At 38.2% G+C, this 13,490-nt stretch overlaps 1 protein-coding gene across 1 annotated transcript in view; it reads left to right on the top strand.

Annotated features, from left to right (window-relative positions):
- Positions 1-218: 218 nt before the first annotated feature.
- Positions 219-13,490, top strand: part of EPC1 (enhancer of polycomb homolog 1) — a 67,223-nt gene continuing 53,951 nt past the window's right edge. The window contains exons 1-2 of the mRNA XM_074867485.1: positions 219-356; positions 1,138-1,241. The gene's annotated coding sequence lies outside the window, so the exon portion shown is untranslated. The remainder of the gene's footprint in view (positions 357-1,137; positions 1,242-13,490) is intronic.

Here is a 13,490-nt window from a genome sequence, read left to right as displayed (position 1 = left end):
AATTCCCAGTGATTGATGCCCTTTTAAAAACAATAAAAATCCTCGAGAAAGTACAACGTTGGTAAATCTGCTTTACTACCCGTGATGTCTGGTGGTGCCGTACGGAGTTTAGACGATGCATTGTACTTTTCGTGAGGATTTTATTTTGGATTTCTACCACTTCCTGGAGGCCAGGGGGAGGCACAGTGGGAGGAACCAAAAAACTCGGTGCCACAGCCATTTTGTTTGTGGGCAGCATGGTAGAATTCTGTCAGTCAGTATAAGGAGGGGTTTTTAAAACAGTATTTATGGAAAAACTATTCCTGCCGTAACGGATGTATCTGTTGAATTTAGTGTTAATTTAGTTCTTTCATAAGGTAGGTATTTATATTTGTAAGTAAATTGAGTATTTGTTGGGATTCAAGCCTCCCCACTTTCCAGCAATCATGGATTTTGTTCCAGGCATGACTGGCTTTTTTAGATGCTGCGAGGTGGCTAACCCCTGGCAGGGCCGGGGTGCTGCCCGCGGGGCGCCCGGGGCCGGGGGGGGCCCGGGGATGCGCTGACCGGCAGAAACTTGCTTCGGGGTTAGGAGTGGGGGCTGGGGCGGAGGAAGGGAGGGAGGGAAGGAGGGAGGGAAAACGGCAAAGTCTCGGAATTATTTTCTCCAGCTGTCTGTCTTTATTAATTCTCAAGAGGCGGCTGCTCTCACCGAAGGGAGGGATGAGGCGGCGGGGGTGGGGTGTGTGTGTGTGTGTGTGTGTGTGTTGCGTGGAGCGAGCCGTAGTTTTGCAGTGTCACCGAAAACCAGCGCTAGACTTTGGTCCTGTGTGTTTCAAAGGCGGGTGTAAAATGGCACACTGCATTTTTCCAGGCGGCGGTAGCGGCGGCTGGGGCTGGGGGCGGGGGGGGGGGGCGGCTGCCCGCGGAGCCCATCCAGCCGCCGCCGGCCCTGGCAAAGTTGTGACCCCGGCGGCGCCGGGCTCCCCCGCCCCGGCTGCCGCCCGCCCGCCGGCATCGCCCGCAGAGCTGCGGGGAAGCCGCCTCCTTCCTCACCCGGCCATCCCGGCGGGGTGACGGGGGGCGGGGAACCGGGAGGGGGGGGAGGGAAAAAAAAAAAAAAAGTCTCACTTTTTTGCATTCGCGAAATATTTTAAGGATGTTCGGGGAGCCCTTTGCAGCATGGAGGTGGCTGGTTGTAGGAGAGCGAGCGTGCAGCCCATATTGTTACAGGCGTTTTGCAAGGACTGCCTTCTCCGAAGGTAAGTTTGCGGTTTTAACCAAAAATATTCGTTGCTGCGGTTTCTGGCGTTAGTGCCGTGGAGGGTTTTCGTTATGTTGATGAACAAAACGTAGCCGTGTATTTTTCCTAGCCTTGATCTCATGTGTATCCCACCCAACGATGTCTCCTTAATATCGTCAATTACTGAAGTCAGTTTTGTTTCCTCTTTAAAATTTTATACACGCGAAGCTTAACAGCAATTTAAGTTCAATTTCAGAGTATAAGAACTCAGATATTTTCCAGATGGACTTATTTTTTGGTTCTAGCTTTTTGTTCGGGGGGTTTCTTTATCGAGTAATAAACGGATCCAGGACCAAATATGTGACTGTCTTTATAAATATAATGCATCCCTAATATATAAAGAAGCATATTATGTTGCTGCTATATGTTCTGGTCGTGGCAAAAAGAGTTTACAATGCCATTTGTGATGTCTCTTGATGGATTACTTTGGTCTAAAGTACGGGGGGAAACTGCCCTTGGTGTGGTGAAGGGGGAGATTGGCAGAATAGGGTTTATATTAAGTTATGTCTCTTACTAAAGTGTGACCTTTTTATTTGCAAATTAGCGCTCTTGTGGCAATTAGCTTAAAGCATTAGTTATATAAAGGTTCTTGTTTCACCACACTTCATTTAGACGTCTCGGGGGTTTTCTGAGGGGGGAGAGGGGTGGTTTGTTTGTTTGTTTGTTCTTTTTCCTCCAAGAAGGTACATTTGGGAGACATTTTGTAATTTTTGGCATTTTTCTAGGCGCATTTTTTTTTTCACACGGTGGGAGATCTTTTTTGTTTTGCGTTGATGTGTGTTGGTGGCGCTGTGGCGCTCCGAAACGATTTGTGTCCCCGGCTTTAAAGGGGGAGGGGGCCAAGGGGGGGGGGGGCGGGTTGGGGGGGGAGAAAGGTGGGGCACGGTTTGATCTATTGTATCTTTTCCTTTTCTCTGTGTCAAAAGTAAGCTCAGATTGCTTAGAAAGACGATTAAATTGTATCTCTGAAAAATTGTAGTGGTGCATGAACTATGGCCCGGAACAGGCATGACCTCACCCTTTCGCTGGTTTGTGTAATGAAGCTGATTTTTAAATTTTTTTGGATCCTGTACTTAAAGACCGGTTTTCTTCCGCAATGAGATTTTTGGCCCCACCCCCAAAATTATTTTACAGTGGCTGCAGATGAAAGGTTTTTTAAATGATTTTTGCATACAATATGGAAGGCTTTGGTACACATTTATTGTGCAACTAGTCCATTGTTTGCTTGTTGTGAAGTTAAAGGTTATATTCACCGCTGGGTATTAAACCGTAAGGTCCCTCTTGCTTGTGTGCTTGCATATGCAAATTTCTTGTTGAGGTTTGTAGGAGTTTGGATTGTGTATGAAGGTGGGATTGTTGAGAAGGGAAAACCTAACGTAGTCCTTCAGATTGTAACAGGATTCACCTGAGGTGGGTGGGTTTTTGCTTTCCTGTTGCTAAGTGGAGCATGCGTTTTACATGTATTTATAAATAGATACATATTAATGTCTGTTTCTTTCTTTTGTTACAACCTACAGATCACCACTGTTCTAAGTGCAAATGTTTTAGAAGGTTTTCTGCTAACATCCATATTAGGTGTTTAAGAAAACAGAAGTTATTAATGTTCTAAGAAGATGGGTGGGAAGACATAGTCAAGCCTATGATCAGAGCATATATTAGAAAACTCAACAGGTTCAGGAAAAAATTTAACATTAAATTTAACATTTTTTTAAGGAATCAATGTACCTATTATTTTGGAGTGATATGAAGCTGACAATTTTAGAGACCTTTGCATCTCTTTTACATTTCAATGTCTTCATTATTTTCAAAGAATAAATTTGACAAATATTAGACAGTTTGAAACAGTCTCTAAACTTCTCATGAGCATTTGAATCTTCAAAAATGCATTTAGATTTTGGTTTTAAAGAAAGTTTGCTCATTAAATTATTTAGTTTTATGAAAACTGATACACAACTTCAAGTAGATATCAGTAATGGTCTTTTTTTTTTTTTTTTTTTAAGGAAGGTAAAATTTATTTATATCTTGGGTAAGTATATCTAGTAACCTTCTTCCAGTAGGAGATATCTATATCCAAGAAAGCAGTCAGCTTTCATCATCTCTTCTCTGTCAGACAAGGTCTGCTTTTATGAAGTCTTGGCTGGAGCATAGAGTCCTGTTGGCCTATGACAGTGCGATATGACCATTGCATCTTCAGGGTCCTGGTACAACTCTTAGGTCTTGAGAACAAGTATCAAGATATGGATCCTCTTAGAAAGTGTGGATTTTGGATATCTTCCATGTCTGAGACCTGATCACTAGTTAACAAGGTGGGCATTTTGGGTTATGCCAATGGAAGTAGAGCCAATTGTTGTTCAATCTAGTATAATAATTATAAATCTTAGAGAATCACTGAGTTACATCTGAGTAATTATGATACAACTTTCATTTTCTTCTTTACATTGTGCAGACAAATGTTCAGTTTGCTTATTCATGGACAACAGTACTGAGCAAATGATAAACTACTGAAGTAGTAATTTCATGCTTCTGCTCCTCTTGTCATCCTGGACTGTGAAAGTGGTGATTTCATGTGACTGCAACCTGTGCACGCAGGCCATGAATGAGCTGATTGCTAGTGATCGTGCTGCTCAGAGGCAGCTTTTAGCACAGTGAAGTCAGCAAAAACATGAATGTTGAATAGAAACTAGCTTCATGCTTCCTCTTCTTTCTCCCATTCAGTTGGGGCTACTCTTTAACATTGGTTATGGTTTTGCAACTTTGATGCTGCATCAGATGAGGCGTCTGTTCTTACTCCTACAAAGAAGTCATAAGGTGAGAGGAATGAAGTGCTGATGTTTTGCAATTCAGCAGTTTCCTCACTTCTCTCCTGCTTCCTTTTTGAGGCATTGTTGAATAAGAAATAGTTCCCAGCAGATGTGTTGCCAATAAGGAATAAGAATTGATTAAGATTTAGCATCCTCTCAAAGCTAAATAGCAACTAATTTACCTCCTGCATCTTCTGCAGAAATGCCTGGAAGATTCATTACTGAGGGGTGGCTCTGTCTTGATTGTGTGTTTTCCCCACCCCGTTCCTTCTGAAATGCCTGTCTGTGGAATACCAGGACCTAAACCAGATTATTTTTTCTTTTTTTTTTTTTTTTTCTTTCTTGGTGGATTTCTTAATTTTGTCCCCTATATATCCCTCCCTTTCTGAGATAGCAAAACTAATACATTTTTGTCCTAATACAGTTTCCCTCTTACCTAGAAACTCTATATAAACTCCATGCACCTTTCAAATATATTTGGCTCTCCTGGCTTAAAACTATTTGAAGTACAGCATCCTACTGTAAACCAGATAATCTTTTCCAAGATCTTAACTCGTTCTGACTGACCCAAATGTTCTGTGTGCCTTCATGACATTCCTCCTACCAATATTACTAGTGTTATATACTCAAGTAAGAGGCACAAGGTAAAGATGGCTGTCTGTCTAAAATCGTCGTAGAAGTACAGGTGTGTAGATCCCAGGCAGATTTAAACAGCTTCCAAAGTTAGCCAATAATAATGTGAAGACAGTTCCCCATATGTGTAGTAGTGGTATAAAAGAACATTGTTTGGGACTCAGTTCATATAAAACCCATAACTCCTGCTTTGTTCACTCATGTATATCACTGTGTTCTCTGTTTTCCTATGATGATGACATACCTCGACAGCTGGGACTCTTGGCTGTTTCTTTTTGAGGGTTCTCAACTATTCTTTGTTTCCTTGATTCAACATTCAGCAATGTTTCAGGAGGGGGGTAAAAGTATCTTTATGTTCTAAACCTTGTGACATAGTCTTATTTCTCACCTTTCTTATTTCATGATTTTGCTATCTGTAGTACTCCACATCATACATGTCCGCATCAAGTTATAGCAATGAATAATTTTTTAAAAAATTTTCTTTGAGGATCCCCTGTTTCCCAGCTGTGAAAAAAAGATGATATATTTCTTGCTTGCTTCAGATTCTCATCTTCTAGAAAATTAGGTCTCTCCGCACCTCTTCCAGACTGGTATTTGCGTGGCTTTTCAGTGTTATGAAATAATCTGCTCTACCTTCTATATGCCAGAGGAAACTGCTATGGCTATAGCATCCTTCCATCTTTTAGCATTCTTCATATTTTCTTTTATCAGAGAGCTCGGGAAGTTAATTCATGTTGTGGTAAAGAGGTCCAAATCCTTGAGACAATCCTAGATTTTAAATGCTTTAGTAAGTACACTGGGTGGGGAGGGAAATATCAGTCCTTTGAAACAGAATTCACTGGCTTGGTGTTGTGAGCAACAAAGTATGCCTTGTACACATATGACCACATACCAGTGGCTTCAGCTCCTATTTAGACTCTTACCTAAGTCATGTTTCCAGTATATTGTGTTACCACTGGACGGTCCTTTGGCCCCAGGAGCAAGATAATACCAATACTACAAATTTCCTGAATAGGAAGTTTTGTTCATAAATTCCCTACTGATAATAGCTAGAGCCTAAAATTGGTGGTCAGAATTTGGACCTTAAAGTAGATATTGCCTTGCTTATCTCCCTGAATGAACAGCAGAGACAGATGGAAACTGTCAAATAACATGGGAGTACCAGTCTTCACTAGTTGTGCAGGGAGTTAAGATGCTCTTATGGAGGTCCTGGATGGGAAATGGAAAGTTGCTCAGAGGCACACAATATCATATAAAGGAATACAGTAGTTATGAATGCCAATGTCTATTGGTTTGAGCACCAGTAAAAATAGCAAGAGCTCTAAATGCTAGGACTTCTGCAGCCTGTGGGAATTCAAACCTGGAGCAAATGGTTTGAAATGGTGGGATGCTGACTCTTCATCTTTTGTTGCTGAAGACCATCTGGATCACTTTTGCTAGGGAATGGGAAAAGGAGTTAGATTTCACAATGTGTTGAGCACTGGAATTCCCAGAGGAAGAGGGAAAAAGGTGGGCTGTCTCATCCCTGCTCCCAGGGCTGCTTCATCAATATTGCTCAATAATGTCTTAATGTAGAATGTAGGAAGCCCCAGGAACAATGAGCAGAACCAAGGACTTGTTCCTCCCAGAACAGTCCTCTTTTTGTCAGCTTCCATTTTGTTTTTTCTCTGGGACCTGTGTTTACAGGTGTATGGTTAGATACCTAGGCAACAAGCCTGTAAGGTGGTATTAACTCATGCTTCAATGGATTAACAGTAAGATATGCTTCTGAATAAATTAGAATCACTGTATCATAAACACTTAATGTAGAACTTGCTTCACCTGACTTCAGATGTGCGTTTTTAAATCCGTAATCCTAACCATTAAAAAGAAACAGGTCAAGTAAATCACATCTTTAAAAAATAGACGTCAAAAAGACCCCAACAAAAAAAAAAAAAGCACAAATTTTGGATTTCTGCTGCTATATGAACCATATTTTAAACTTCACTGAGTGTCCCGATCAGATCTTCGTCTGCCTAGTATGACTAGCTCAGATGTGAATGTCCTCACTCAATCAGATAAATCCCATGCCACAGTGTTTGCTTATACTGCCTTGTGGATGATTTAGGTAATGAAAAGTTAGCTCTTAATCCCCTCTCCTTTTCAGAGCTTTAAGAAGCTTGCTAAATGGAAGCAAGACCTCCCTGGCCTCACAGATATGTGGATCTTGAATATTGATTAACACCAATAAGAGTGAGTTTGCCATAAATCTGATGACTAAAAGGATAATTTCTTCAAAGGGTCCTTTCACCTGACCGCTTTTCACCTGTAATGCCAGGCAGAGACAGGGCATGTTGCCTGAATGAATTGGTTCAGAGAGGTTTTTTTTAGGAAAATTAAAAGTTTAATTTCAAATGTTATAATGCAGAGCAGTCATGTTATTTCTGATGGTCTTAAAGGTATCCATACAGGACAAAATATCTGAATACCTTTAGACAGGCTCCTGTGTTATGACAGTGGTCTGTCATCTTCTCTTGGACAGATCAACGGTGTCAAACAACTGTATAACTAACATGTTATTTAATAAGAGAATGAGAATGGAGTGTCAGTATTGTAGAGGGGTGAGGGGGTGAGAGCCGTAACTGCTTGTACTTTAAATTATTTGAGAAAACTACTTTCCACTTGGTTGTGTTTCTCAGGTTGCCCTTACAGCAGATTTGGGGATTTCACCAAGGGGGCTGGGTGAGAAGAAAATGCCAATGATATCACATCAGCTGGGGTTTTCTGAGCCCACCCACATTAGTGACATAGAGAAAATAATCTAATATGATTTCTTAGCCTTTCTTCTCAGGGCAACTTCGTATTTTCATCTAAACCAAAGCACTTTCCCTCTCAACATCTGCCCAACTCCCACGAGTGTTTTTTCATTCTCTAAATGTTGAAAAACCTCTGAAAATGTATTTTCTTCTGGTTAACCCTATCTGAGTTTTCCTTTTTTATGTCTCTGATGCTATCATTTAAAAAAATATATATATCAAAATAGTCTTATCAGATCAGTTTTGTATTCAGATCTAGCCTCCTCTGCTGGATATATGTATTCAGGCTTAGTTCATTAGCTTTTTTTGCTAATACAGTGTTATTAATTTGAGCTTTCTGAAGCGTGTATGTAAATGTTTGTCTATAAATATGATCATGATTAGTTTGTACCCCAGAAGACAAACAGTATCTTTATAACATTCTCTCATGCTTAATTTAGAAGTATAAACCAAACTACAGTGTGTAGTATAAAGGAATCCACATCTGAGGTTGAAAGAATTTTTGTGTTCTTGCAAATTAATAACATCAGACTTTTGAAATCCAGAAGCTGTTATCTGTGATTTTTTTTTGTTTCTTTAGAGAAATTTATTTATTTTAAGTAAAGATGGTATAGCCTGTACTAAGTACTTAATAACACAATCCTGTTAATTTGATCTGGAACTTGTGAGGGTTTAGTCATACTGTAGATATGTAGGTAGATCCCACTAACATTTAAAAAAAAAAAATTAAAAAGCTTGACCACCCCTCACCTCCACTCCAGTCTAAACATATACATTAGGAAATGCCTCTTCATTCCAAGATGCAAGTATACTTTGCTGCACCAAAAGACTTCTGAAGCCTGGCTAATTCCTATCTAGGTATAAATCAGTGTTTTCCCAAATTGTCTGAGGCAAGCAGATACACTACTTTCATTCTGATTCAGGAACTGCAGTTTAAAGCATTTGACATCATGGAGCAGATGTCAGACTACAACTCCACGTTATTTAACATCAGCACTGTAATTCTGAAGTTGTACGAATACTTGACCATACTATCCAGAAGCTCTGAAGCACTTGAAACAGTTTTCGTATATTGACTTGCAAGGTAGAAATCCTATCCTGGGGAGTGTAAGCTATTAAAGTAAATGATTTATTTTATAAACAAAATTTTAAACATTAGAGCATATGGGTTTACCTGGATTGAATTTGCTATATATGTGCAGATACATAGAGCCGTGCAATTAACAGTGTAGTAGTAAACTTTCTAAAGTTATGCAAAGGAATGTAGCTTGTCCCCTGTATACTTCTTTATCCCGGGTTAGTGTATGAACACTGGCAGCGTAAGGTTTATGTAGCGGTGTGTGTGTTTGTGATGGGTGTTTTTGTTTGCTTGTTTTTAACTTAATGGTTAATTGAAGGATTCGGGACAGTGTGCACCACTGTGCCTACCATCAAACCTATGTACAACCATAATTTATCTACTTAGATTTTTAGCCTTTCACATTATTCTATGCAGAATATCAAAGTAATCTATACTTAGCTCTTCAATTAATGAATTAGCAATTGTGTTGGCAAGAGAAATGTGGGGCTTTTTTATTTGGTTTGGGGTTTGTTGGTTGGTTGGGTTTTTGTTTGCTTTTTTGTTTTCTTTGGGGTTTTTTTGTGGTTTGGGGTTTTTTTTCTGCAAGCCCAATCCTTTGCATTTCCAGCAAAAAAAGGATAAGATTTTTGCCCTTCTGCTGGCTCTTCTACTGGCAATATATAATCATGTGATTAACTTCACTTGACTCAGAAATTATTCATGTATATAAACCAATGTTTGCAGAAGTCCATGTCTAAGTAAGAGGTGGCTAGCCTGTCTGCCCAGCTCAGGTTTTATTTACCATAACGGTTTAGAGTAATTAACATGAAAAAAGAATAAAATTTGCTTTTAATATTATAATTGTTTTGTATTTCAGAATACAAAGTTGTTTAGATAAAAGTTTTTTAAAAAACCTGGAGCATGAAGTCAGACACTTTGGGATTTTTTTGTCCCCCTTTTTCTTTTTTTTTTTAAACTTTGCAAGAGGGTTACATTTTAAAAGTTTGTCTATCTTACTACTTGTTTCACAAAATAATCTTTTAGGATTGAGTTGCTGGAGAAGATGACTAAAGCAAGAATTCAAGGTGCATCTAGCATAATATTTTGAAGGGCATACCTATTAGGGAACTAAACAGTAAAGGAGAAACTCATAAATCACTTATCTTTTACATTCCTTACAATTCTTAGGATAACTATTCTGAATTCACTAAAACTTAAACAGAGAAAGATATCTTTCAATATGAAGAGTCTCAGCATAATTTTTGTCTTTTACCACTGCTATATGTAACATAATAACTGCTTCCACTATTACGTGTTTTCGCTACACACATAAAAATTTAAGTCTCCTGAACAAGCCATATAAAGGAAGCTAATTCCTTTCTGATAGTACTAAAAATCTCCCACAAACCCTTTGTGTATTCAGATACATTTTAAACAAGAGAATGGTATAATGGGCTCTATCTGTATTGGTGATGCTGGGACAAATGTTGAGTCTGTAAAGTAATAATCCTAAATCATTAGTTCTTCTTGCAGTCTTTCTGTTCCTCCTATGGAGGCAACTGCCTCTACCATCTTCAAGAACTTAGCTGTGTTGCTAGTTGCAAAAGTAGAAATGTGGTGATAGCTTTTGCTGCTCCTTTCTTAGCTTTGTTTCTTATCAGTAAGAGAACTGCTGGCTAGTGGTGCTTCCTCGTCTTTTGGATATTGCTCAGGGGCATAACACCTTCCAGGTTCGGTTTAGTTTCCCTGAGGACGCTGGACTCTTTTAAAAACGTATGGCTGACAACACATTCTGCAAATAAGATTACACCATTAAATTGGCATCTAACTCTTTTCACTCGTGGAAAAATGTTGCCTGTTATATATGTACTTGAAACTATAAAACCCCACCCGTACACAGTGATATGTAATCAGTCTGAAAGAAAATAAGAAATCCTTCATTTATAGACTAGTTCCAACACTGGTCTTGTAGGCAAAGGTTTTCAAATACAGCGTATGTGCATTACTGTTTTGAGTGCATATTAAATTCTATATACAGTTCTATCATTTGCGAATCCTTTTTGCACAGGTTTTATCATTCCAGACTACCGTATTCTGTAGCCTTCACAAACTGGATCATGGAAAGGAAGAGGGCAGTGGCAGCAAACTGTAGCTGTATAACTTCTAACATGGATCTTTTCAAGTGGCTTTTCTTCTGATCTATGTAGTTGGGTTTTTTTGCAGAGTTGTTAAAGTATCTGATCAGATTCCCACTTGGTACTCAGTAAGACTTCATAAGAAATGGTGCTGATACAATTGAAGGGGCAGTGCAGCTACAGAGGAGAAAGAATGAATGGCAGAGCAGAAAATGGGACTGCAGTTTCTTAAACCAATATTGTTAACAAAGGCAACACCTTACACAGTGATAGTCTCATGTGGAGAGCCTAAGAAATGACAGAACTGTTGTTCATTTCAGCCTATGTTGTTTTTGTGAGTATTACCTAATGCAAAATAACATTGTCTTGTGATTTCCTGCAGGTAGTTTTAAAAAGTGAAACCCATTGATCACATGGTAATTCCTTATCCAGTTTTAAGTATGGCCACTTGCAACAAAGTGTTAAAACTTCAGATTTTGTTGCAAGAAAGCCAACTTCTGTGTTTCTGTTCTGAATGTTAAGGACAAAACTAGTTTTGTAATGCTGCTTTACTGGTCATTTCTAGTAAGACATTGCTCATGAGAATAGCAATCATTAGTTTTATAGTTGAAGAATCACATGCTCCTGTTTAACACTTCTGAGCTTCTCGTCTTGTTATATCTTGTTGTTATATCTCCAAATTTAAAATTTTTTTTAGGCAGTTTTGGAATCTAAAGGATTATGTTTACTTACATTCTGGTGAGTGGTAACAGGAATTGGAGATTAAATGCAGTATTATTCCTTTTCATCTCTATTTGGTATTCTGCAGTGTAAATTGGAAGTGCTTATAAAAAATAAAAGGTAACTAAAAGATTTGGCCATGGAGTACATGTACCTACCTGTTCACTACAGAAACAAAAATTCACATATATGAATATAAATATATATATAAAAAAAAGACAAATCACTTTCATTGAGACAAGAATTGAGGAAGAGATTTGCTTGGTCACTACCTCAAATTATGATTCAGAAAGAATTTCGAACAAGCTTTGTACCTATGGCATCTCAACCATGAACACCTAAAATAACGAAGTGAATATGTCATACCATTCTTTGAGATGACAAAGCTGTGAAACACTAAATTATCTTTCAAAAAAATGGCAGAAGTTATCACAAAGGCGTTCTACACTGGTTTTGTAGTATGGTGTCTGAACTGTCTTAAATATGTTTGACAGGTCCATTACCTCTTTTAAAACAGACAGTTGACATCAGTAAATAAGGTGAAATTCACTACGAATTACATCAGTTCGTTTATGGTTGAAATCATCATGCTGTTAATTTCTATCTGCATCTACTTACTACTGTAATGTGACATTTTATAAAATAATGAAGAACCTCTAGTGTCATATTTGTCTACATTTATCTCATTTTAATCCAAACTCCAGGTAGCTCACTGAGATGATCTAAAAGAATATAGCTATCTGTAATGTTATAAAAGATAAACAAAAAAAAAAATAGCTGAGAATTTGCACAGAAGCATCATTAGCAAATGTAGAACAGGAATATACATACGGAATCCATAATAGCTTACTACAGAACAAAAGAGCCTCCTATGTCTTTCCAGGTACCCCTAAGAGTAAGTCATTCTGGAAGGAAACCCAAATATGGTAACTTCATAATGTGTCATTTTTTAATACCTGATTATTGAAGGGGGCGGGGGGGGGAAGTCTGGTGATACTTTTTATCAGTTCAGAGTAGTCAGCATTTATGGAGATAAAAGGCAAAAAACCAGGTCAACAATATTGCTATATAAATAAATGATGAGTTAGTGAGCTCTATAATAGTAGAAGCAGGGTGTAAAGTAGTCCCTGAGTGCAAATATTTATAGATATGTAAGTTAGTGTATAGTTAGTGTACTCAGCATATGCCTCAGTTTATGAAAATACTGTGTTATCTTCTGTATGTAAGAACTATTTTTAAATGGTTGGGAAATGAGAAACATGTTTTACCTTTAACATGTTCTACTTTTAATTGTTGTCTGCTACAGTTTTAAGTAGGTACAAGGAAAGTATGGCTAGAGAAAATGAACATATGTGAGGAGTCAGATGTACTTGGTTTCTAATCCCAGTTTGAGTCTGGATTTCACTGGATCATTATTTTGGAGGGGAAGGAAAGGAAGAAGCAAGCTCAAAAAAACCAAAACCAAACAAAACCCCCTCTTCTGATGAGGCTGGAGAGTAGAATGACATCAAATGTTCACTGTTAATACTGTGTATTGCTTTGGATATTTATTTTCTCAAATAAACAGGCTTTCCTTAAAAGTAGAACAGTAGAAAACCCATATATGCAATACCAACCTTTATATTGTACTTTATTTGGGCCTTTATTTTATACTTGGCTTTATATAATGTACTTCACTGGAGATAACTAACATAAAAAATGAGAACAAGAATATTTTAAAAAAAGGTTTTTTAGAAGTTGAACAACTGTCTCCTAGAATTTTATATCCTTAAAATATGGAGTTGCGTGATTCCAGAAAGCACCAAAAATGACAAACAGTTTAACCTATATGCCCTTTATGCACAACTATTTTGTGACTAGAACCAATGATTGTTGTTAGCATGGGAGAAAATATTAAGCCCATGTCCAGAAGAGTACAACTCATGCTTAAAGAAACTTCTGAAAGTCTTTAACTCAGAGAGGTTTTAAGCCACAAAACTAAATAAATACTAAAATTAGTAAAAACTTGTCAAACAGTACATAGAACTTTCAAACCAAACCAGCAATTTAAGTTTTTGGACTTCA

The sequence above is a fragment of the Strix uralensis genome, chromosome 1, assembly GCF_047716275.1.
Source record: "Strix uralensis isolate ZFMK-TIS-50842 chromosome 1, bStrUra1, whole genome shotgun sequence".
Taxonomy (NCBI): domain Eukaryota; kingdom Metazoa; phylum Chordata; class Aves; order Strigiformes; family Strigidae; genus Strix; species Strix uralensis.
This window is presented reverse-complemented; position numbering and strand designations above follow the sequence as displayed.